The 26,047-nt window shown below is 34.5% G+C and overlaps 1 pseudogene; it reads right to left on the bottom strand.

The window, feature by feature from the left end:
* Positions 1–8,037: 8,037 nt before the first annotated feature.
* Positions 8,038–21,354, bottom strand: LOC109340261 (annotated as a pseudogene).
* Positions 21,355–26,047: the final 4,693 nt, after the last annotated feature.

The raw sequence follows: 26,047 nt of genomic DNA, 5'->3' as shown, positions 1-26,047 counted from the left end.
TCTACGAGCAGCACGCCGGCGAGCTAGCGCGCCTAGACTTCCTCTCCTCTGAGGGCTCTTCCAGCTTCTGGCCAGAGGATGGAGTCCCATTCTACTCAGTGGGGGAAATGGGGATGCCTGACCTGCTTCTATTCTTCCTCCAGTCCAATTGTCAGTCAACTCAAATAGAAGATCAGCTTTTGAGCATTCTTTGGAGTCAGGGGACCTCGTTGATGCCGAGGTTGTCATTGTTGGGTCTTCGGCTAAAAAATTAGCCTCCAAGGGGAAAGCACCAGTTTCCCATCCCAAACGGGTATTCTCGACCTTTTGACTTGCCCTGGAGTTGGAAAAGAAACTCCTAAGTGCTTCCGTTAGGGAGCTTCTAGAAGGGGCTTTTATGACCGACCTTCTACGACAGCTGCAGCTGTCCTCTCTCCTTTCGGCTTCGATTGCCAAACACTTTGAAGTGGAGGAGGTCCTCTTGATCCAAGTGGAGAACGACGTCTCGGTTAATCTCCAAGAACATCATTTAGCCGACATGTAGAAGTTGGTAGAGGTTCACGCGACGGAGTTGAAAGAAGTTGAGGCTAAAGCCTTGGCAACCAGTGGGCTACTATTAGAGATGTTTTATCACCAAGAGGTTATTCACCGGGTGGCTATAGAGGACCATGAGAAACTCACTATGATGACCACTCAGTTCGAGGAGGCAGAGTTGGAGGTCCAATGTTTGAGGACCAACCTGCAGGAGTCGGAGGATCGGGAGCAAGCCACAATAGGGGAAGTTGAGCGCCTTGTCGGGGAATTAACTACTTCTCAGGCTTGTGTGGGTGTGCTTGAAGAGGAGAAGGTTGCCATTTCCCAACATAAGGTTGATCAGGCTGCTGAGCTGGAAGAGATGGTCAGCCTAGCGAACGAAGCTTCCCAATTGTCTTGGGATAATGTCGTGAGCCATGTTCGCCTAGCAAATCCCGATGAGGATTTCTCCTGGATGACCATCTGAGCCCTTGTCGTTGACGGGGAATTAGTTTTGGAGGAACCAAGCCTTCCTAGTTGGGTGAAAGTTTCCTATTAACCCGTCCAATGTTCGCCCTGCAGAGGACCAAAGCTCCATCTTCAAAGTTTCTAGGGATGATCGAAGAGTTATATTTTTCTTCTGTTCATCTTTTGACGACTTCCTCCCTTATTCAGGCTCGGACTCTTTTTTCCTCAATCCAATCAAAGTTGTGCCTCATTAGGGTTGGATTAGTCTCCTTATTGAAGTGAAGAGCTCTCAATGTTGGTTCTCATATTTCCACCGGAATCATGGTCTCAGCTCCATATATCAGGTTGAAAGGGGATTCGCCAATTGTGGAACGTGAAGTTGTTCAGTAGGCCGAGAGTACATGGTGAAGTTGATCCGACCAAGTTCTTTTGGCTTCGTCTAGCCTTTTTTTGATTCCCCTTAAGACGACTTTGTTGGGTGCCTCTGCTTGTCTGTTTGTTTGAGGATGCTCAACATATATAAATTGTTGTTTGATATGTAAGCTGGACAACAATTCTTGAAACTTCCGATCGGCAAACTAGGTACCATTGTCAGTCACTATAGCTGCTACAATGCCGAACCATGTAATGATATTTCTCCAAGTGAATTTTTGGATGTTGGCCTACGTGATGGTCAACAAGGCTTCGGCTTTGATCCACTTGGTGAAATGGTCCACGAATACTATCAGAAACTTCAGCTTCGATCCACTTGGTGAAATAGTCCATGAATACTATCAGAAACTTCAGATGGATGACTACCTGAGGGAAGGTCCCAGAATGTCCATGCCCCATCGGCAGAATGACCAAGAGGCCAACATAGTTGTTAACTCTTCGGGTGGGGCTTTGTGAAAATCAACAAAAATTGGCATTGGGTACATCTTTTGGTCATATTTGAAGCATTTTTCTCCAAGGTGGGCCAATAATACCTGGATTGTAGTACTTTCTTGGCCAGGGAAGCTGCACCGAGCTAGTGTCCGCAACTCCCTTGATGGACTTTTTGGAGGATGTATAGTGCCGTATCGGGCAGAGACATTTGAGGAGTGGAGTAGAAAAGCCTCGGCGGTATAAGGACCCTCAAGCTAGGGTGTACCAAGAGCAACATTAAAGGAACCTCTTACGCTCTTTATGATTGGTGGGTAGAGTGCCATGGGGGTACTTTATGAATAGACTCGTCCAATCATCTGGGACGGAAATCTGCTCGATGGCCATGGTGTTGGGCTTGAGGACGGTCCCCTAGATGACGAAACGGTTGCTCCCTAGGCTCTTGGTGCTTGCTAATGTAGATAGGATATATGCATGTGCATTTTTCTCTCTTGGAACATGTTGGATGGTTGCTTCCTCGAACTTAGCCACCAGCTCCTTCACTTTTTCCATGTACTTACCCAATTATATGTCTTTGGTTTTGTAACCACTGGTTACCTATGAAACCGCCAGCTGGGAGTCACTGTAGATGGCGACTTTTTCGGCTTCGACCTCTCTTGCTAATTGCAAACCTGCTATGTAGGCCTCATACTCGGCCTGGTTGTTGGAGGTTGGGAAAGTGAAAGTCAAAGAATGTTTGATAGTCATCCAGTGACCGTTGTCTAGCTAGATCTCGACCCCGCTCCCTTTGGGGTTGGAAGATCCATCGACGAAAATCATTCAAGTATGAAAATCGTTCGGCTGTGTGGTTAACTAAGCCAAAAATTCTGAAAAGACTTGGCCTTTGTTAGTTGTTCGAGGCTCATATCGAAAATCAAATAGGGAGAGTTCCATAGAACATGCTATCATCCGACCGACTAGCTACAGATTATGAAGAACTTGTCACATAGGCTGATTTGTTCGGACTACTGTTGGATGAGTTTGGAAATATTATCGTAGTCGCCTTATCGCCATAAGGAGGGCATAGGACAGTTTTTCCAACCGTTGGTATCTAATATCTAGGCCTTGTAGTGCCTTACTTGTGAAGTATACCGGACTCTGATCGTCTTTAGTTTCACGGATTAGAGCGGCAACGATGACTTCATCTGCTACTACGAGGTAAACATATAACATGTCACCGAGTTTTGGCTTGGTCAATATTGGCAGGGCAGCCATGTATTGTTTGAAGGTTTGGAAAGCCTTCTTGAAATCCTCTGTCCATTTGAATTTCTGGCTCTTTTTTAACAACTGGAACAATGGGAGAAAATGTTTGACGACTGAAGGGAGGAATCTGGACAAAGCGGGCAAACATCCATTTAACTGCTGGACCTCTTTCACTAAATGAGGACTTCTCATGTTGACAACTGCCTGACACTCTGTGGCGTTGGCTTCTATTCCCTAGATTATCAATAGAAAACCAAGGAATTTGCCGACCTCAACACTGAATGGGCATTTCTCTATATTGAGCCTCATGTTGTATTTGCGGAGTTGCTGAAAAATGTTCTGCAGGATAGAGACATGATCTTTGGTTGGAAGGCTCTTGGCAATCATGTCATCCATATATACTTCTATGTTTTAGCCAATATGTCCCCGAAGACCTTGTTCATCATTCTTTGATATGTTGCCCTAACATTCTCCAGGTCGAAAGGCATGACCATATAATAGTAAGTTGTCAGGTCAGTGATAGAGGTAGTCTTATCTTGGTCTGGTGGATACATTGGAATTTGGTTGTAGCCTGAGTAAACATTCATGAAGGATAAGTATTGATAACCTGAGGAGTTATCCACTAGATGATCGATGTTAGGAATAAGATAAGGGTCTTTCGGGCAAACCTTATTTAGGTCTGTGTAATCTACACACATCCACAATTTCTCGGAGGGCTTCTTTACTAACACCATGTTTGACAGCCAGGTGGTGTAGGTGATTTCTTGGATGAAACCGACTGCTAGAAGTTTGGTTGTTTTTTGAGCGACTTCAGTTGTTCTTTCGGCTCCCATTTCCTTCATTTCTAAGCCAACGATTTTGCCCTTGGATTGGTAGCGAGCTGATGGCATATTACTGAAGAATCAATTTCGGGCATATTAGTCGCGGACCAAGCAAAAAGGTCTTTGTTGGCTTTTAAACACTCTATTAGCTTCACCTTCTTTCTCTCTGGGATGATGCTTCCTATGTATACTGGGTTGGTTTCTAGTGGTCCTAGTTGTAGAGAGGTCTTCTCTCCTTCTAGTTGTGGAAGAAACTCGCCCTCATCAGCTCGAGCATCCAGTTCTATCAGGTGCACTCCTTGCATTTTCTTCATTGGGGTTGGTTCCACTTTTGTTGACTGATTGGGGTGAAGACTTAGTTGGTAGCAACTTTGGGCGTTGTGCTCATCTCCACGAACTACACAGACTCAAAGATCGGAAGAAAGAAATTTCAGGCACAAGCGTGGTATGGAAACCATTGCTTCAAAGTGGTTGAGCATTGGACGACCCAAAATGGTGTTGTAGGCCGACTGGCAATTGATGACCAAGAATCTGGTTTGGATCATTTTGCTTAGGGGTTGGTCGCCAATTATTAGACAAATATTCATGTAGTCGTGTGGGATTACACCTTGGACGGTGAAGCCTAATAATTGGCCGTCATAAGGTAGTAGGTTTCAATCATCTAGTTCCAACTTGGTCGATAAGGATTCGGGCGATCTTCTTGTTGTTTAATTTAGCGATGATGACCAAAGGATCATCGTTCCCTCGGATGATGACTTCTTAGTGGTGGTCATCTAATGAGATGGGATGGGCAATTCAACTGGTGATATGCGAGTGAACACTTCTTGCGGCAACTTGCATGACTTCCCAGACATACCATTTCTAGGCCAACATTGAAGTGTCACCCGCAACGAATCCTCCAGAAATTGTGTTGACATCGACGGGGGTCCTCTATCTGTAGTTGGTTGAGGTTGCCTGGCCAATCAAGCTTGCTTGATTTCTGGTGGTCACCATGGTGTAGGTAAGCCACAGACGACATTAATGTTCTTTTAGTGAATAAGTTTGGTCGGACTGGAGGTCCAGGTAGTGCTTCTCTAGTATCCGGGCTGGAGTTCTTCAGGAATTTAGAGGGAGTTGACTTGGACCCGCTGGTGAAGGTACCTGAAGAGGTTCTCCGACGATCAAGTCAGTAAGACTGCAGAGGTAATACCTAGGAGCAATAAATGAGACATGGGAAGTAAGTAGAGAATAATAATGACAAGTGGTAAGGAAATTCAATGTGTGTCAAGTGATACTTCTTTTTAGGGGAGACCCCTATTTATAGTGGTTGAGTTGGATGATGTAGCCCTAGAGGGTACTATTGGCATGGTCGACCATCCTGGCTTGTCAGGGGCTACTTTTCCCATGTTATGTGGCTTTGGCAAGACCGTACTCTATGGATAGTTGACTTGTAGCTTGTGGCAAGTCTGGCAGTCATATTGTAGTCTATCCTTGTCGTGTGGCAAGAGGGTAGGTGGGATTTGCAGGCGGCATGACAGGTAGATGTCAGGGTAGTGGTTCTAGAAGTTTCCCGCCATGTGCGGACAATTGTAAGGTCTATGGTTAAGTACCTTGTCCGGCCATGCCCGGTTCTTGGCCGACCAGGAACAAGGTAGCTTGACTAATATCGAATGCATAGTTGGTTGAGTGGACCATCATGGCTAACCATGAGACGTTTTTTGACCATTTGTATATGCGACCATTCCAACTAATTAGAACGCCCAGATAACCGGGTTGGAACATATGGTAATGGCATGCATGAGTTAAGCAAAGCCAATAACGAATAGAGGTTTTTCCAAAGCCATATTGTCAAACACTATTTTATTCCTTCCATACATGCCACTTGTCCACAGCACCAATGATTAAGGATTTTTACAGCTTCCATTGAAAGCCTACTAGATTAATAATATCATTCCAAACTTAAAGGTTTTTCTATATATGCGCATAAAATATCAAATCTATACTATATTGACAGGTCGTGTTCTAAGTTAAACTTGTAGTGCTTCCGATTGTGTGCGAAATTAGAGTATGTTTGAACACATTCATTCCAAGAAAATGAATAGGTTAGAGCATAAAAAACTTAATGATCTTGTCTTTATTCATTACAACTTGAGCCTACAACACAAGTATTACCATTTTATTCAAAATATAAACTTAACTATCTTTCTTTATATATTCATATGTAACTTATCTCCATGTATATATGGTTATATATTACCAAATCAGAAAATGTAGGAACCACTTAAGGACTCAAAATTATGACCCAGTTAATTTAGAAACATTCGATGATTATTCTCATTTTATATTGGATGAGTCACCATCATTCCTAACTTCTAAAGAGATTGAGGCCTTATGAAACCACCTTGCAAATATTTCAACCATTACTAGTATGTTTTTTATTGCCTTGTGATTCTAATAACTAACTTATTTGATTGTCCACTTTAATTAATGAGGAGGAATCCACTTATTTCATGAGTAAGTGGAAAAAACCTACTCCACATTTTAGCCATCCATTCTATGAATATCTAATGGTTCACATGATTTGAATTAGTCAATAGATCTAAACTATTAGATTTTCATAGAATGATGGATGACTAAGACGTGAAGTAGGTGTTTTTTAACTTACTCCTAGAGTAAGTGGATCTCTCTCTTAATTAATTTCTAGCTTGTATAAAAAATGATGTATGAAAAATGACATTCTTATAGATCAATTAAATTTAGAAGATGATGATGATGATACAAAACTCAATCCCATGGAGAATATGAACCCAGATAAAAACAATGTTGGTCAAGTTTCAAGCTCAAATGATTAAGAAATGAAACCTCAATATGAGACGATTTTGACTTCTTAGTGTTAAAGCTCCAAATTTATAATATATTTTGGAGGCTGAGTTGTGAACTCATGTCCCTTGTTTATGTTTTGAGTTTGTTAAATGAATACTTGTGGGTCGATATCTATGTTTACAATTTAGACTCTGAGTTTGTTAAAATTTTTTCTCTTTGAGAATTCATAATAGATTATGAACAAGGATGTTAAATTTGAGTATCTATTATTTGAAAAAAAAATACAAGTTTACATGTAAATATAAGTATATCTCTCCAGTTTATCTAGTTTAACCGACATTCGATTTAATTATTAAACCACCTTAGAATATATGACTATACTAGTACCCTATTAATGACACAAGGTGAACACAAATTCTTCCGAAAATTTACATCATAAGAGTATGTTGACAAATTTATTACTCCATTGGTGTAACTTTTTTTTTGTTATTACCAAAGTACACAGTTAGATAAATCATGCTTTAAATGCACCGGTCCTAATTTTTAGTGGGAAAAGTCATCACAATTATACACAATTTTGGTGGCAACTCTTACTAAAATCGTGGCTAGAATCCTCGATTTCACTTATTCTCTTTCCACTTCCAAATTCATATTTTTATTTACTATGTTTTTTTTATTTTTTTAAAAAATATACTAAATATTATACATTAATAGTAGTTTTACTCAATGGACTAGTGGTTAATGTCATACATGTTAAGGTAGAAGTTCATAATTCAACACTCACGCCAATAAGGGTAGATAATTTGTGACTCAAATAAGAACAATTCTCATATAAAAATTGTGAGAATAATAAATTTAAGTCTTACAATTATATATGAATGATTATAATTAAAAGTTAGCTATTGGTCACATAATAAATAAAAAGAATCATGAACATTTATTTTTTATTCTTACCATTTATCATTTAAGATCTAATGTTCTATATTGTGTTAGGATTTCTCACAATAAGAATTGTGTTCATCAAATTCACTTCCATGTAAACTACACTATAAATTTGAGATCAAGATTCATCTTTACATTACAAGTTGGAAAATGTATGAAAGAGGTAACTACAACGTTTTTGCATGTGCGTTCTTTTGAATTTTAGTTTTTGACACAAATCTAAACATACATAGATAACATAAACGGTGTAGAGTGATTATATCACACACACAGTTTATTTTCCATTCCATTCATATAATACCATAAGGATCAGGCATGCTCTCACAAAATATAGTACACTTTAGATCAATATTTTGACAAGCACTCTAAAATAGAAATATCTCACCAATCGAAAATTTGTTTTTAATTTGAAAATATCAAGCAATCATGTGGCAAAAAGAGTTGAAATAATGGTGGAACATACATTGCGTTGAAACTTCAAATCAAATTAGACAGGCTTTTGTTCCCTTTGATCTGTGAGTGGCTGGAGGAAGAAATGAGATGTTCATACTGCATTGATGATTCTCCATTTCTGTATATCCCATACAGCGATAACTGCATTGCTCCCAGTACAAATCCTGTACCGTTTGGTACCTTTTGTTTTCAACATACATAATATTCATTATTAGTACAATAGTACTTCATGGGAGAATGAGCAACTTAGCCTTTTCTTTTGGAAGTAGATAGAATTCTATATATTCAATATAAAAAATGAGTATGAATAAAAATAATATAAAAAAAGAGTAAAGGTCAATTTCACTGTCTCAATATTTTGGTACATAACATCGTCATAAATATTTAAGAATGTAATATCTACGTCTTTTTTTTATATAAGTAAATATATTAAGAAAAGCATAAGGGGTGTCAACCAAATTACAACTTACAAAATAGATTAATATAAATAAAGGGATCAGTACACATTGTACAAAAGTGTAAGCAGAAGATCCCATAATTTTAGAAAACCATAACTAAGATATAACTTGAATCAAATCCATAATGTTAGTAAAACTAGCTTGCCCACCTCTAAATATAATGTCATTCCTCAAACTCCAAATGATCCAAATAGCAGCAAACCACAACATTCTCCATAAAACTTCCCCTTTCCTAATTTTTCATAAGGAATCATGCATCCTAAGCGCTTTCGCCATTGAACTCGACACATTATACTGAATATGCAACCATGAATAAAATCCTTTCCGCACATTGGTGACAAAAGGGCAAAGTAAAAATAAATGTTCAATATGCTAATCATGCAAAAGACACAAAGTACACTTCAAATCCTCCACCTCAACTATGTTTCTCTTATGAAGCTCGGATCTAGTAGCTACCCTTCCTCTCAAAATTTTCCATATTAAACAACAAACTTTTAAGGGAGCACAATTAACCCAACATAAATGAAGAATGTTATGTGACTTTGTCGTAGTTAAATTCAATTGTGCCAAGTAAGCAGTTTGCACCACATAACAACCCGATTTGTCAAGGTCTCATCTTCATCTATCACTAATACCACTCGAGCTAGAATGGTTCTGAATAAGATTGTATAGGCTTCTTGCAAGTTCTTCCTCCCAATCAAATAAGCGTCTCCTCCAATGAATATTCCAAACCACTGCCCATTTGTCCAAGCCCCACAATCCATAACCAAAGCATCCTTCTCTGCAGCCAGCATGTGTAATCTCGAAAAGGTACCTTTGAGATTTCTTTGGCCAAACCAAGTATCCTTCAAAAATCTAGTATGCAACTCATCCCCAATTTCCTTCCATAAATTGCTTCCCAACCAGTTAGAACCATCATTCAAGGCAACTCCAACTTTAACCAAATCCCTCCACCACCGTGACGCAGAAGGAAAAGCATTAAAGACCCCTTCAGTTCCATACTTTGAGTCAATCACTCTAACCCACAAGGCATCAGGATCCAAAAGTCTCCCCCATTTCCACTTACCCAAAAGTTCCTCATTAAACCTGGAAAGATCCTTAATACCCAACCCACCATGTTTTTTAGGTTTACACACTTTTGACCAAGCAACCCAAGGAATACCTCTAACACCACTCTTGTTACTCTAAAGAAATTTTCTCTACAGAGAGATCAATTTCAAGATAACCTTCTTTGGAGCCTTAAAAAGAGAAAGCATGTAGATAGGAATATTTGTGAGAACCGAATTAATGAGCACCAATCTAGATTTCCAAGTTGAGTATCTACTTGGATTAGCTCCCACTGGAATTCCAAGATAAATAAAAGGGATGGAGCCAATTTTACAAGCTAAATAATTAGCAGCAGCTGTAAGAAGAGAATTTGCGACTCTAATACCAGTTAGAGAACTTTTGTTGAAATTAACCTTCAACCTAGAGACCATCTCAAAACATCTGAGAATACTCTTTACACACCAAATAGTATTCTCTTTCGGAGTGCAAACCAAAATAGTATCATCTGCAAATTGAAGATCAGTAATCTCCACACTAGATCTTCCTACCTTGTACCCCTCAAAAAGACAAATTGATTTAACTTTTCTAACCAAACCTGCAAACCCTTCCGCCACCAAAAGAAAAATAAATGCCACCATAGGGTCTCCCTGTCTCGTACCTTTGGACACCGAAAACTGATCAAACGGAGAACCATTAACTGGAACAGACATTAAAGTTGAACCCTAACAAGCATTAATCCACATCCTCCATCTATCAGGAAAAGTCGAACCGACCAAGCATATAATCAATAAATTCCCAACTAACAGAATCATAAGCCTTTTCAAAATCTACCTTGAAAAGAAGACAACCACTTATGTCCTTCGCATAATAAATAGCCTCATTTATCACCATTGTTGCATCAAGAATACTACGATCCTGAAGAAAAGCATATTGAAAAGAGGAAATTAACGAGCCTACCACTTTCTTCGGTCTCCCTGCTAAAATCTTAGCATTGATCTTGTATAACGAACTCACCAAAGAAATTGGCCTGAAATCTTGAATCTTGATGGGATATTTTATCTTAGGAATCAAAGCAATAAAAGAAGAATTCAGACCTTTCGGAATCTTACCATTCCTATGGAAATCATTCATGAATCGAACCAAGTTAATTTTAAGCAAATCCCAGAATTCCTGATAGAACTTGAAGTTGAAACCATCTGGGCCCGGACTCTTGTCAGTAGCATAATTCCACACTGCGTCTTTTAACTCCACTTCCAAAAAATCCCCATCTAACTCAAGGACTTGGGATTTTGAAAGAATATTAATATCAATTGTTGGATTAGATCTTTGAATACAATGGAACATAGATTTAAAATAACCAGTGATTCCCTCTGTAATTTCCTTATCTTCTACACACCAAACTCCCTCAATCTAAAGCCCCAAAATTTGGTTCATTCTACGCCTATTATTAATACAAGCATGAAAATAGCTTGTGTTAGCATCACCCTCCTTTAGCCACTTGTTTCTAGACTTCTGAAGCAGAACACTCTCCTTCATATTAGCAATACTCTACCAATCAACAAGAAGTTTTTTTCTCAACATTATTTGATCCACATCCAAATCGTCCAAATCACCCTCACAATCAATACTATTAATAGACTTCAAAAGATCCGTCAACTTGCTATCCAAACAACCAAAAGATTCTCTATCCCAAACTTTCAGCTTCACCTTCAAACACTTCAACTTCTCTTTGACAATAAAAGCAGGCCACCCCAAAATCTGAGTCTCCAACTAGGTTCTCTTTACCAAATCCTGAAATTCAAGATGTTTAAACCAGCAATTGTTGAGTCTAAAAGGAATGGAAGTTCTAGACTTCTTATATTTTAGCACAACAGGACAATGATCAGAAAAATCCCTATTCAGAACCCATTGAGAGACCTCAGGCCAATGGAGTAGCCACTCTATAGACAAAAGAAATCTGTCAAGTCTACTCATAGCACTCCCTCCAGGTTGAAACCAAGTAAAGCTTCTTCCAATTAAAGGAAGATCCACCAACTCCATCTCTATAATCCAATCATTGAAGAGAGATGTCTCTCTTCTGCAGCTCACACCTGACCCACCTCTTCGTTCATAAGCACTACGGACAACATTGAAATCACCTATAAGGCACCATAAACCCACTATTAAACTGCGTTTCAGCACACATAACTCCTCCTAGAGCGTTCTTTTGTGACTAAGATTGCAAGGAAAATAAATATTCACAATACAACATGAAACTTGGTCCGGAAGCCACATACCATGAATTGCAAGAAACCCATTTCCTTTGTAAGTGCATAATCTTGTGAAAAACGATTTATCCCAAATGCTCAAAATGCTTCCCGCCCTTCCAATAGATGGGATAAAATCCCACTCACAATCTGAATTTCCCCATAACCCGTAGCAAAAGCTAGTTTCACACAATTCCCACTTTGTTTCTTGAATGCCCAAAAAATGGATATCATTACTCATCAATAGGATTTTTAACAATCTTCTCTTAAGCCTAGTCCCAAAACCCCTAACTTTTATGGATGCACAATGCATGGATCACTCCCCTGCTCCCTTCGGTTGCCATTAGAATAGCCAACCTTGTCTCTATCCTCCATCTCTCTAATTCTGTCCAACATCACAGAATCATCGCAACTATAAGACACCCCTAACTTCTTCCCTATTTCCCAAATTTTTTACACCACCAAATCCTTCTCTTTGAAATGATGGAGATTTGCATTTCGAACATGAGAGTCAGAAATAGAGTTATAATAGTTGGGTGTAGCTCTGCCTCCTCAAGAGTCCTCTCTTGACAATTCATATTGTGATTGACGTTATGAGCTCCATCTATTTTGACCTTACCACCATCTATCGCATTTTTTCCAACCTTCTTCTTTGGTCTTCCCACCTTCTTCGTGTTCTTCTTAGAAAGTAAGCGCCCTTTTCCCAGAAAAGACAAAGGATAAAGGGCAAAAATAAAAGAATTTTTTCTCCCTTTTTGAAAAAGTTTGCACCACATCCTTTTTCTTATTTTGTTTAGAAGTGGACCCCTTTTCAAAACCACCTTTATTAATCTTCAGAAAATAATTGGAATGCTTTTGGGCTCCCACAAAATCTAAGTTGGAATCATCATAAAGAGTTTCTTTTCTTTTTTTATTAGAATAAACCATCACCCTTTCACAATTTGCATTACTATCCGATTGAACTGCATCACCAAGGCCCACAACGTTTTTAATGCTAAGTACACCCGAGTCCTCAAAAAACAAGGTGGAACCGGTTCGGGTCTTAGAGCTAACCCTAGGCCCAACACCTAATACAAGTCCCTCAAATTCCTTAGCCTCCTTCAAAGCCAAATATGTTCCTCCCTCCTCTTCCCTAAGACACGCTTCTTGAAAAATCAGAGAATGAGAACCTGTCTTTGTAGCACCAAATCCATCCTTTCTTCCTTTATCAACATCACCCAACAAACTACTTTCCCCACTCCGAACCTTCAAATTTTCCTTTCCTAGGAAAAAACACCCCTCAGCCCTAGATTTCATAGTGTCAGAATACAAGGATTAAGGGGATATGTCACCATCATCTCTCTCCTCTACAAAGTTTGAACCACCCCGTGTAACGCTCTTTTGAACTACATGGGCCCTACATTGAAGGAGGTCCACTTCATCATCAACCTCATCAGAGCCACCGTCTTCACCCCACCCCGATTTCACCTCCGACCAAGATTTGTCGTCCTCTGAATCCATCGAGTCAGAACCGCAAGCTTCCTTTTCTATCCCTTTTTTATCAAGCAAAACAAAGCCTTCAAGAACATAATCTGTTTCAACCATTTTGATATCATACAACATATCTCCTACTATCACTTTGATGGCTAAATCTATTCGGTTGAGGGAATTAGTGGCCAAGAGGACAAACCCAACATCAAGCCTGTGCATTTGTTTTGTTTCTTCACTCACCTTAATGAACTGCCCAACATATCCAGCAATAAGCTTAAAAAACTCCACAGACCAGGCTTGCACAGGGATTCCAGAGCATCTCATCCATGCCATCTTGTCCTTAGGTAACTCACCAGGTGCCCACCTACGAATTTCTTTAAAAAATGTTTTGCACCAAACCTCCTCATGGTTAAGATATTTTTCAATGTCTGTCCCTCCTGTTCCTTTAAGAAGTACTAGCTTGTTCCCCGTAGGAATAGCTTGAATAGAAAGAATACCATGAGAAGCAAAAACACTAGTAACATCTCTACCATCCTCGCAATTTCGGAGTTCTCCCACAAACAATTTAGAGCACTTTTTCAAATGTTCATCAGAGACCTCGAATTCCAGTCCTGTCCATTTGGAATTATCCAAAGGAGCCACTGCCTCCCTGCCAAAGAGACGAATATCCTTCCAGGAAGAACCCATCTGACCACCCACATTAATAGGTAATTTTTGTTGTTCTTGGTTCAAGTTTTGGTTAGGATGTGATTGTCTAGAAACAACCTTCTTAGCCAAGGACCTCCCTTCTTTGCTGGACTTGGGTCTATTGATTCTAACTTTGAAATTCCCAATCCAAACATTACTTAAGGCTTTCTCCAACTTCCCATCCCTATCTTGCTGTTTGAATCTCACAAAGCCAAATTGATTACCCGTCTTATCTCTCTTTTGAGGGGTAACCACCTCACCTACGTTCCCCCATTTTGAAAAAACATTCCACATCTCTCCTATATCATAGTGTCTAGTATGTTGGTGAAGAAGTAGGTAATACTGTTGTTTTGAAGTGAAGTGAAATACCCATTTGGTTTACCTTGCACAACATTCATCGTCTGAGCATGGTTAAATAGATCGTTGCCCTCCCCCCTAGAACCACCTTTACGCCTCCAAGTCCTCTCACTCTCGCCTCTCATGTGTTAAAGGGAAACCCACTAAAATGTGAATCTTAGAAATGGTGGAAGAGTGCATGCACTTGTAGTCTCTTAATTTCAAGATTCAGTGAATGGAAAGTGGCTTACTATCTAACCGTGTAAGAATTTATACAAATTGGTATATCATCTATCATTCATTTGTATTACTTTTTTCGAAGAGTTAATGGATGATTAATCATATTGCACTGATGACATTTTTATTATTTTTTATGGAAATTCAATTTTGACAAAACTAAACTTCATTTCATGGTTGAAATAAAAAACAAACTTCTTCATCCTCCACCAGCACCCAAACACACACAAAGGAACTTCTCACCCACTAATATCATATTCACGTAAGTACCGAGAACTTCTCACCCAATACTGTTTACTAAAAATTTTATGGCCCTTTATCTTCTACCCCTCTCCAAACCACATCTTTCTCTCCGTTTCTCATTGCATGTTACCTACTTCCACTAATTTAAATTGTGAATCGTATCAGATAAAGATTCATTGTCTTCACTACTGCAATATTAAAATTGAAGTAATTGTCACAACTGTATGATACAAAATCATGATAATGCAATCGTATCGGGCCGCTGTGCAACTGCATTATGTCGCATTAAGTCACATCGGATCATGTTGAACTTAAATTTAGTTTTTAATTACAAAATAATTCACACCACAACCACTAGAATCCATATCGCAACAATCATAATGATTACAATCGCAATAACAATAATGTGGTTATAATTATGACTACAATTTAAAACAGTATCTACATCCACCCCTTTTCTCTCACGGTTTTACCTCACCTTGCCTCAAAGGTTTCCCCTTTCTCCTCATCCAATTCACCTTCCTCCCTTGTTCATTTTCTTTTGTAAGATAAAACATTTTATTTGTTAGCTCTGTACATAATAGTAGTTTATTTTTATTCAAGTTATTTAGTTATATCCAACGTAGCATTAAGATTAATGAAAACTGAAAGCCTCTGAATTAAAGACATGAAAATTAATTGAGGAGTAAATTATACTGATAACTTATTTAGTTCGGTGAAATTCTATAAATTATCATTGCATTTTTTAAACCTACAAAAATCACCTCTAATTTTATACATATATTATTATACTGACTACCTACCTCTAGATGAGGGATAAGTGTAAATTTTTAAACACAAAAAATAATAAGTGTAATTGAGTTAAACAAAAAATAATATTTAATTTATGGAGACAAGTCCAAATTCTACAACAGTTAATGTCTATTCATTATTTTTGGTTCGTTACAAATTACATCAACAATATTCTAAAGAGCTGTTCAAATTACTTTATACTATATTGTAATGAACCAAAATAATTGAGATATATTAATTTTTATATTATTTGGAGTTGTCTACAGATGAGACAATGTATATGTTTATAAAATTAGGGATGACTTATGTAAGTTTAAAAGGGGAGAATAATTTATATAATTTCACTTGTCATTTAATGTATAAGAAAAATATATATAATAATAGTATAGTTTTTTTACACTATCATCATATTATCCAACGTGTATTTCTAATTACCACTAACTTTTAAATAGTATAAGATTGACTAAATGTACTCCAAAGTTGCAAACTTACCCCGAGGATAAAATCACGAACAAGAATAGCATAAAACAACCAAATGCCACCGTTTAAGAAGCTGAAAAACGAAAGGAAGAATGGCATATATTCCACGCTCTTTGTTGTCACCACTGTTTTCTGAAGTCATTCTCATATATTAAAAAACAAAGAAGGATGAAAACTCAAGTTGCAACTTCAAAGCAAAAACAGTAAAGTAATAACACCAAATTTTGGTAGAATGTAATATCTATTCATTCTCCTTATGTCCCTTTATTACATATCCCTCATCGATTTGTATCAGTTGTATTTATAAGTTAATAATTATTAAAAATAAATAAGATAATATAATGATGGTATAAAAACTCTTGTATTATCAGTATATATTTATTTTTTTCATTTGAGTATCATATGCATAATAATATCCTCTCATACGAAAAGAACTTTAAGTTTATTCTTTTACTTCTAAATTATAATTCTCCGTACACATGATATTCTTTAGTTCTAAATTATAATTCTCAATACACATGATATTCTTTTAATTCTAGTAGCAAACTCCAAAAACATACCCCAATACGATATTCTTATCTCACCATTATGAATATGAATAATACTTCTTGCCTAACACATTTTGTGACTTAAAAAAGCTTAAGTGAAAAAAAAGCTTCATAAGTAAAAGTTTAGTGATTAGCTAAAGCATGAAAATTTAATTTAATTTTAATAAATTCAAAAAGTTTAATCAATCAATGATGATATTCACATCTCTAGACTTAGAGTATATCATCACTACCTACTAAATCTATCAATAAATAATTGTCGGTTTGATAGATCTTATATATGTGGACTCATTTTAAGCATGTGCTGGATTTAATTAGCCGAAGGTGTTATGGGCGTGTCCAAGTGTGAGATTATTTGTGAAATATGTGGCCATGACACAACCAATACGTGACAAAATTCTGGAATGTAGCTGTGGGACACTAGGATGGGTCAAACAGGGATTGGTGTTCCAGTAAATTTTTGTCCCTATGCTCCTAACTGATCAATTAAATTTCATAAAATAATATACAAATATTAATTTATGTTTTTATAATTTTTTTAATAAAATAAAGGTTTTTAATTAGATAAATATTCAAAATGGAATATAAATAGAACATATGATCCTCATTTTGGATGAAAACAGGTAGAAAGCAACATCATATTGAAAATTATTTGAAGGAGGTGAACCAAATATTTGAATAGAGATTGTTTAAAAGGCTTCAATGATATCCAACTTCCCAAATATCAACCCTTTAAATCAAGGGATTGAATCCTTGAACCAACCTGAATAGAGAAATGAAATATTATTTTTTTAAATTTAATTGTTATTTGAAGACTTAGCTAACACATTATATTTGAAGACATTTGAATTTTTACTTTTTTATTTTATGCAAAATAATTATGTAGATTTAACTTTTTTTTAATATTCAAATTTAAAAATGAAAGGAAAATTTAATTTATTAAGTTTAATTTATTATTTTATTTTTAAAATAAGATTTTTTTTTAAATCAATCATCTTTTATAGTAAATATAACGAGTACTTGCATAACATAAATATTAAAAACTAAATATAAAATATTTAAAGCATTATATATGGTATAATATAAATTTACATTTAATTTTAGTGCATTGCTATTTAGTTTGAAATTTTTTCTATGAATTTGATTTGGACTAAGGAGATGGTTTTTACTTTATAATAAAACATGTTAATAGACATTAAAAGGGATAAGGTCAAAAGAAATAACACTTCACCACACACTTGAGGCCGAATTGGTTTTGTCCATTGAAAATTTTCCTTATTTTTACGCCTCAACTAATTTATATATTTATTTTTTAAATTTTAATGTGCATTTTTCAATCTGAATGTGAATTTTAAAAATACAAAAGAAATAGAAACACATAATAATATGCTATATAGAGGTTTAATTAGGAACATTTTCCATAATAAAATTATGAGGAAAAAGTATAAATTTAGAATGTATGAGTTTTATATATTATTATTGTATCATATATTATTTATTTTAAATTATTATTGACTCTTAAAAAAATTAAAAAATAATATATTAATTATATATAAATATTGTCTCAACAAAATGTTTACTTATTAGTGAATTGATGGCAGTAATTGAGATTTGGAAAGGACTGATGTACGAACCCTACTCAGTAAATAAGGCATTGAACACAAAAGCTATTAGACCTGTCTTGTTTTCTTCTCTCTTATGATTTTAGAGGTTAATATTTGTACATTAGAATGTATATATTTACCTCATATCTATGTACTGTATTAATTTTATATAATATTATTACATTAGATTTATAATTAATTTTAATTATTGTGAAGAATTATAAATGATGGATTAGTATAATGACAATATACATAATTCATATGCTATTTGTAAATATATTTTTTTTCTACTTTTTATTCATTCAATGTATCATTATTAGTTGATGTCTATTATATTTAAGAATTAATAGTGCTTAATATAAATATGATTAATTAGATATTAATAATATAAAAAATTCTTATACTGGTTGACTGATATAGCATTTTTGTTTTTGTCAAAGAGGAGGGTTCCACTTACTCCAAGAGCATCATAGTCATCAATTCTTCTAGGAAAATCCAATGATTTAAATTAGTAAGTATATATAAATTATTAGATATTCCTAGAATTAGTGAATAACATAAAGATTAAATTTAAAAAACTTACTCTTAGAGTAAGTAGATCCCTACTATTTATCAAAAGCTCTTGTGAATTGTTATACTATTTTCCAATGATATTTTAGAGTGCCTATCTGTTTTGGTAAAGGAAATTGGAAAATAAGTGTCCCTTTGGTTTTACTTTACAGTCCCTATCTGTTATACTTAAAAGGGAAGAAAAATGTCCCTATCTGTTATATTATATCTATTATTGATTTTAGTTACTTTTTGTGAAGAATATAAATGATGAATTGATATAATGATAATATATAGAACTCATATAAGCATGTATGTTTTTTCTCTACTTTTTACTCGTTCAATATATCATTAGTAGTGGATGTCTATTATATTTAAGAATTAATAGTGCTTAATATAAGTATGATTAATTAGATATTAATAATATAAAAACTCATATGGTTGACTGGTACAGTATTTTTGTCTTTATCAAAAGCTCTTGTGAATTGTTATACTATTTTCCATTGATATTTTAGAGTGCCTATTGTTTTGGTGAAGGAAATTGGAAAAAAAGTCTCCCTTTGGTTTTACTTTACAGTCCCTATCTGTTTTACTTAAAAGGGAAAGTATCCCTTTGGTTTTACTTTTTTGGTGTACAAAAACATTACTGGGTATTTTATTCGGATAAAAAAGTTCAGATGATAAGCAACATTTGGGGTTCAAAAAATATATCACATGAGTATAAATAGTAACAAAATTACTCGTAAATGTGTGTATAAATTCCCATAATTTGACATTCAACATATAATTTGTACATTATCAACCTAAACAAGTTATTTAACTTAAGTACTTAACTAACATAAGTAGAACAAATAGTGCACAAATTAAAAGTTAAAAAACAAAAACTCATAAAAAACAAAACAATTTGGAGAGATAAAATGAATAATTAAAGCAATGATAGCAAGTGGAAAATGAACATATAAGGAGAAAATAGACTATTATATCCCTCACATGATTCTTGTTTTGTAATGAAAGCGCAATGATAGCAAGTGGAAAAGACATAGAATCAAACATCAATAATAGCAAACTGGGGACAATAATAGTGGTTACCATGGCAGCAAGAGGTGAACCATACATAACAATGTTGAGTCCAGCTCCCATAATACCCACTGCATTTATTCTACCCTCACCCTTCATTGCTAATTGAGTCACACCTATTGCTGCTCCCAACATCACCACATCCATAATCCCAGCCAAAATGACAGTCTTTATCTGAAATTGTGATCAATTACCACCCAAGTCAAGTTTATAATATATTAAGAGTCAATATGGAATTTTGTATTATAAATTTTTGTATGTATCATTTTCATCCTAGAAAAAGTAAAAATTAAAATAGTATTCAAATGTTGAAAATGGGAGTCAAAATAGTCCTTATCATGCATGATAAAAATGTTTAAAATAATTAATTTGACTCAATTCATATTTTGGGATAATTTTAGGTTTTTCAATTTTCAAAAATTCGTGACATAAACATATATATGTCTTTACTAATATAATAAAGAAGGATTAGAATTAGTAAGAGCTACATCATAGTTTTGAATAAATTGCAGTTATAATTGCGATGATGGTTATATTTTATGGTGTGATTTTTGTATGCTTAAAAAATGTTTGTGATTGATGTGGCATGATGTGGTCTGCTACCACATAAATATTGTTGTATTATGATCAGATCTAGCTAGATCATTGTGATTTGTTATCATATTATAAATATGGATAATGTGATTGTGGAGATGAATACAACCACAATATTATAACTACAATAGGTAATGGGATAGGCAATTTGATACATTGAGAAAGTAGTTCATATAGGGAGAGTCACACATACCCTCACAGTTTTTGGTGCAAATATAATAAAAAGAGTAAGGTATATTGTCTCCACCACTATGCCAAAGCCATTAACAGTGGCCACAAGGTATTCTCCAGACTTTATGAGTCCATAGTAAGTCCACAAGGAACAGTTAAGCAATGTGCAAATGTAAGGAATGCTTGAGAAGTCTTCTGTAGATTTGTGCTTTATTATTCTAATAAACGCAGGCCTGCATTGTTTGTGTATCATTCAGTAGCAATAAGTGTCATATTTTACATGCTATATATATAGATATATGTTACTACTAAGCACAAGATAAACAAACTGGTGAGTATAGTGGTTTTTGCTTACACAGGAGAAAGAAACAAGAGAATTGAGATGATGTTACCTGCAGAAAACACAAATCATCAATTTTTGAAAACACCCTTTTATTATGGAGTCGATCAAGATTCGGTACCTTGAAAGAATGAATATCTAGGGTATATATGTATATCTTACCTATCACTCCAATAAAGAAACTCAGTTCTGCCATGCTATGTTGCAGATCAAGAAGCAAGATTATGGACCGGTGGGTTTAATTTCTTTTGATGGGCATATATTTTTATATATGTAGAGAGTGAAGGAAGACAGAAGTTAGCTTCTTAAATTCAAACTTTTGATAACCAAAATGGCAAAATCTGCACCACATATAGCATTCATATCCGTACGCATTTGGGTATCTTTAAATGGGTGTTATTTTTTAAAAAGAAAAAACAAAACCAATTTCCTGAAATGAACATCAGTGCAAAATGGATACTTCTGAAAATAACAAGCATATAAATAAAATAGATAGTAGAAGAATAACAGTGACAATTTTAATTAGAAAAATGCCACTCAAATTAAAAATTAAAAAATCAAGGGACCTAACCCAAGAAAATAGCTCTCATATGAAAAGTAAGATTATTATATTTTTCTCTTTCATTCTAAAAAGATAATATTTAAGCTCACCTAGTTAAGATGAAATATAATGTTTCCAACATCTCACTGGAATTTCTATCTAATCTATAACTAGTATTTTTTTTATCTAGAAGGATGTATATCATCTCTTTAATATCTCAGTATAATTTCTTTCTAGTCTTTCACTAGAATTTTTCTATGTTGTTAACCTTACTTGCATCTTGCTCATATTTCCCTTCCTCAAGTTTCTATATATATATTTAGGGGAAATAGATGTCCGATTTTACATTTTTAAGAGACCTTAAAATTTTTATCTTTAACTTTTTAGGCTGGACTTCATAATTTTGAAAAGTTATAGAATAATTCAAATGCTATCATTGAATAAGTTAAATGGATCGTCTATCACGATTCAATGGTCATGATCTCCTATCAATTGAGGAGAGATTCTCAACATCTTCTTTTTCCAAACTTAATTGTGGGGTATTATTAATTATGATCTCTCTTAATTGAAAATGCATTGGTTAACATATCTAACTAGTTCTTCAAATTAATCTAGTTCTCCTTACAAATATAGTTGGAAAGATCTTATTCATAAGTATTGGTTGTACCATGGTTGACGTGACTTGACATCAATAAAACATATTGTTTGGCTATCTTGTTATGAAGACTTCCAACACAAGGTTCTCAATAGGACCTACGTACTGACTACTAGTCGCTTCAATAATGTCAAAGTGATGAATGTTTCATCTATTTGTAATAGTTGATAAATTTTCATCTTCATAACGTTTAGTGAATACACAATGTTCATCAATTATTGTCAAACTAAACTAGTTCCCCTTGTAAATATAGCTAGGTAGCTTTTACTCACGAGTATTGGCTTGTTCCTCAATGGACACGTTTTCTAACAACTTTTCAGGAAGCATTTCGACACAATGAACCTAATAGGATATTCCTACTACTAATTGTATCAACACTATCAGAGCAGTCAATATTTCATCCACTCATAATAATAGAATAAATTATCTCTAGTATCTCATTAGGATTTGTCTCATTCCTCTTATAAAAGTATATCATCTGTCTAGTATCTCAAAAAAATTTTCTCATCCCTCTTAGACGAGGTATAATATCTCTCTAGAATCTCAATAGATTTTTCTCTAGTACGAACTAGCATTTCTCTCTAATACATGGGATAAGGTACATCATCTTTGGTATCTCACTAGGATTTCACTTTAGTCTCTCATGGGTTTTCTTTCCCATCTTGCATAATGAGAAGTGATAGGCAGAACTCTAGATCCTTTTAGAATATTATTAATGCACTATGCAAGGTTGGTGGTCATATGACTATACTGTCTTCCTTCCTCGTATGCTTGATTCCATTTTTCTTTAGGGATTTGGTCCAATCATGCTCCTTCCCTAATATATTTTATCACGCAACACACTAAGCATCCGCTCAAAACGTGGTTGCATCGACTCATATCCTTTAAAAAGTATAAATAATTAATAAAATTCATAATATATAGAATATTGAAAAGTAAAAAAATAATACATACCCGTTTCAATAACTTTCTCTTTAAAATCAGAATCTCAGAACTTCTTGTTCATATTACTAGCAAGATAATGAATACAATAAATTTGTTGTGTATTAGATCATCCTGGAAGCTCGATACGAAGTGCAACCAAAAAATATGTACCCCAATTTGATATTACACATATGTTTGGTTGTGGGGTAACATAAGTCTGAAGATTGTAGAAAAACTACTTCCAAACTTCTTTGGTTTTTCCTCCAACAATTGCAAAGACAAATAGAAATATATGTATGTTATCATTTTGTGAACTAGCTATAAGTGATATTCCAACTTATTTCTCAGTAAAAAATGTCTCATCTAGTTGTAGATTTGGTTTGCAATATGGAAATCCTTTAATGCATGACATGAAAAGCCAAAACACTCTTTCAATAATGAAACTACTAGGGTCTTTATACCATCATAAAGTGGTGATATGCTTCATATATGAGAATTGTATCAGGTGCAAAATTTTGGACAACATTCATTGCACATGGTAAATCATTCTATGATCCCTCATAGTCTCCATATATCCGGGCTATTTCTATTTGTTTTGGAGTCCAAGACTTTCCATATTTTACTATATAACCAAAATGACTTATAACTTCCATGACAAGTGATTTAATTGCTATACCAAGATCTTCGGATATCAAATTAATAATGTAGTTTGAAATGAATGCTAGGTTTAGTTTGTTATGATCTTGGAAAACAATAGTTGATACACAAGTATGTGTTTCATTAAATTTATTAATCTCTAAAATATCATGTTTTACATTAACAGATGCATGAATTAACCACTAACACCCTCACCAAAATATTTACATAGACCAACATACCTATCTAGTCTTGACTCTACAACAATGTAGTCAAATGTGTTAGGTCCCATAGGGCTCTGTAACTCACCTAGAGGGGGTGAATAGGTGATACGATACATAATTACCGTTGTTCGATAAACAAATAGATTATACAAAATTTCCACACTATTTAATTGATTAAACACAACTATAATCGATTAACTCGTTCTGCAAATAATCGATTAACTAAATACCTTAATCGATTAATAAGTTCTTGTTCTATGAAAACCAATTTCCTGAAATGAATATCAGTGCAAAATGGATACTTCTGAAAATAACAAGCATATAAATAAAATAGATAGTAGAAGAATAATAGTGAGAATTTTAATTAGAAAAATGTCACTCAAATAAAAAAATAAAAAATCAAGGGACCTAACCCAAGAAAATAGCTCTCACATGAAAAGTAAGATTATTATATTTTTCTCTCTCATTCTAAAAAGATAATATTTATGCTCACCTAATTATGATGAAATATAATGTTTACTAAGTTAGCCTACTTGGATACTAACACCTTTCACGACTCTAGCTCCAACCTCTCTTTCGCTCGAACCAAGATCTCTTGCTCTCATGAAGACACGTACCTAATTACAACTAGGATTTTCCCAAACCAATTCTCTTTCAATGGTGATACAACACATCAAGAGAATATGTTATTGTCTTGTCTAAAATCTTTCAAGTTATTTGTGCACATCAATGTGCAGAATTAACATTCTTCTACAATCTAAAAACCCCTCTATAAATCTCAATTAGAATATAGAAAACGTGAGATTCAATATTTCTTTTTAAAAAAAGATTTGGAAATGAAGCTCTATGGGGATCTTTCTAAAGATTCACCCTCTTCTCTTTTTCAAAAGAACACTTTGAAAATCTCTTTAAAGATATGAAAGTGAAAGAGCTATGATTTTCTTAATAATATAAAATCTGTTTTTCGTGTATGTATTCTAACTCTATGAAAATCTATTCATGTATGTTATGAAGCAATATGAAAAACTTGGGTTTATATACATTTCCGTTTTCAGCTGCAGTTAATCGATTATCACTTAAAATTAATCGATTAACAATTCTTGAAAATACCAGAAAACAAAAATAACAACAAACCATAATCAATTAAACTCGTACTTAATCGATTAATGGATTCCCAAGAATTCAATGCTTAATCGATAAAAAATATCTCTTAATCGATTAATGGTTTTACAAGAAGATATTTCAATATAATATGAACCTCCTACATGATTTATAAAAGTATGATGCATGACTTTGAATGATGTATGATTTAAAATCCAATTTAAATGTATCCAAAATCATATGATCATGTACGTATGTGCATATAAATCATGTATGTATGCGTATAAGTCTCATTTTAGTTATGAATGATTTTAGCTTATGAGACTTCCATTAGGGCTCATCCTAGCCTAGACTCTTTCTAAGCAAACATCTTAAGACCTAATAAAGATATAAAACACTTAGCCTCTAGATCTTCTTGAATATTTCGTTGATTTGTTCATCTCTTGAAGATTGTCCTTGATATATAATCATTGTTATCGATCTTTGTCTTTATCAAACTCTACCTTTCATCAACCTTTATCTTCATCAAAATCTATGTGATGCATGTTTACCTACACAATCTGCTCATTCATGCATGTTTTCATCTTCAAAATAAATTGTTAATATGAAATTGATTAATCGTGTTTACTATTCCTTCTTTATACTTAAATTTCATGCCAACATACAAATCATTATCATTCATTAAAATGGTTGTTCCAGGTCGACAGTCTTGACCAACCTCAGAATTAGTGTCACAAAAAATATTGACAGAGTATCATATGTAATGCTATCGGGTTCATTACTAACAATCTCGATCTCCTCTTCCTCATCACCACATAGCTCAATGTCATCTCATTAATAAAATTGTTGACAATATCCATTATAATGACCATCTACATTAAAGAAACAATTATTAATATATAATGTAATTCTAATAAAAATAGTAGTAATTAAAAATAATATAGTTACATTAAGATTAAAACATTTCACAATTTGAATATATATATATATATATATATATATATAT

Source organism: Lupinus angustifolius, unplaced genomic scaffold (assembly GCF_001865875.1).
Source record: "Lupinus angustifolius cultivar Tanjil unplaced genomic scaffold, LupAngTanjil_v1.0 Scaffold_151_18, whole genome shotgun sequence".
NCBI classification, from domain to species: domain Eukaryota; kingdom Viridiplantae; phylum Streptophyta; class Magnoliopsida; order Fabales; family Fabaceae; genus Lupinus; species Lupinus angustifolius.
The sequence above is the reverse complement of the archived record's forward strand: the minus strand, read 5'-3'. Positions and strand labels throughout refer to the sequence as shown.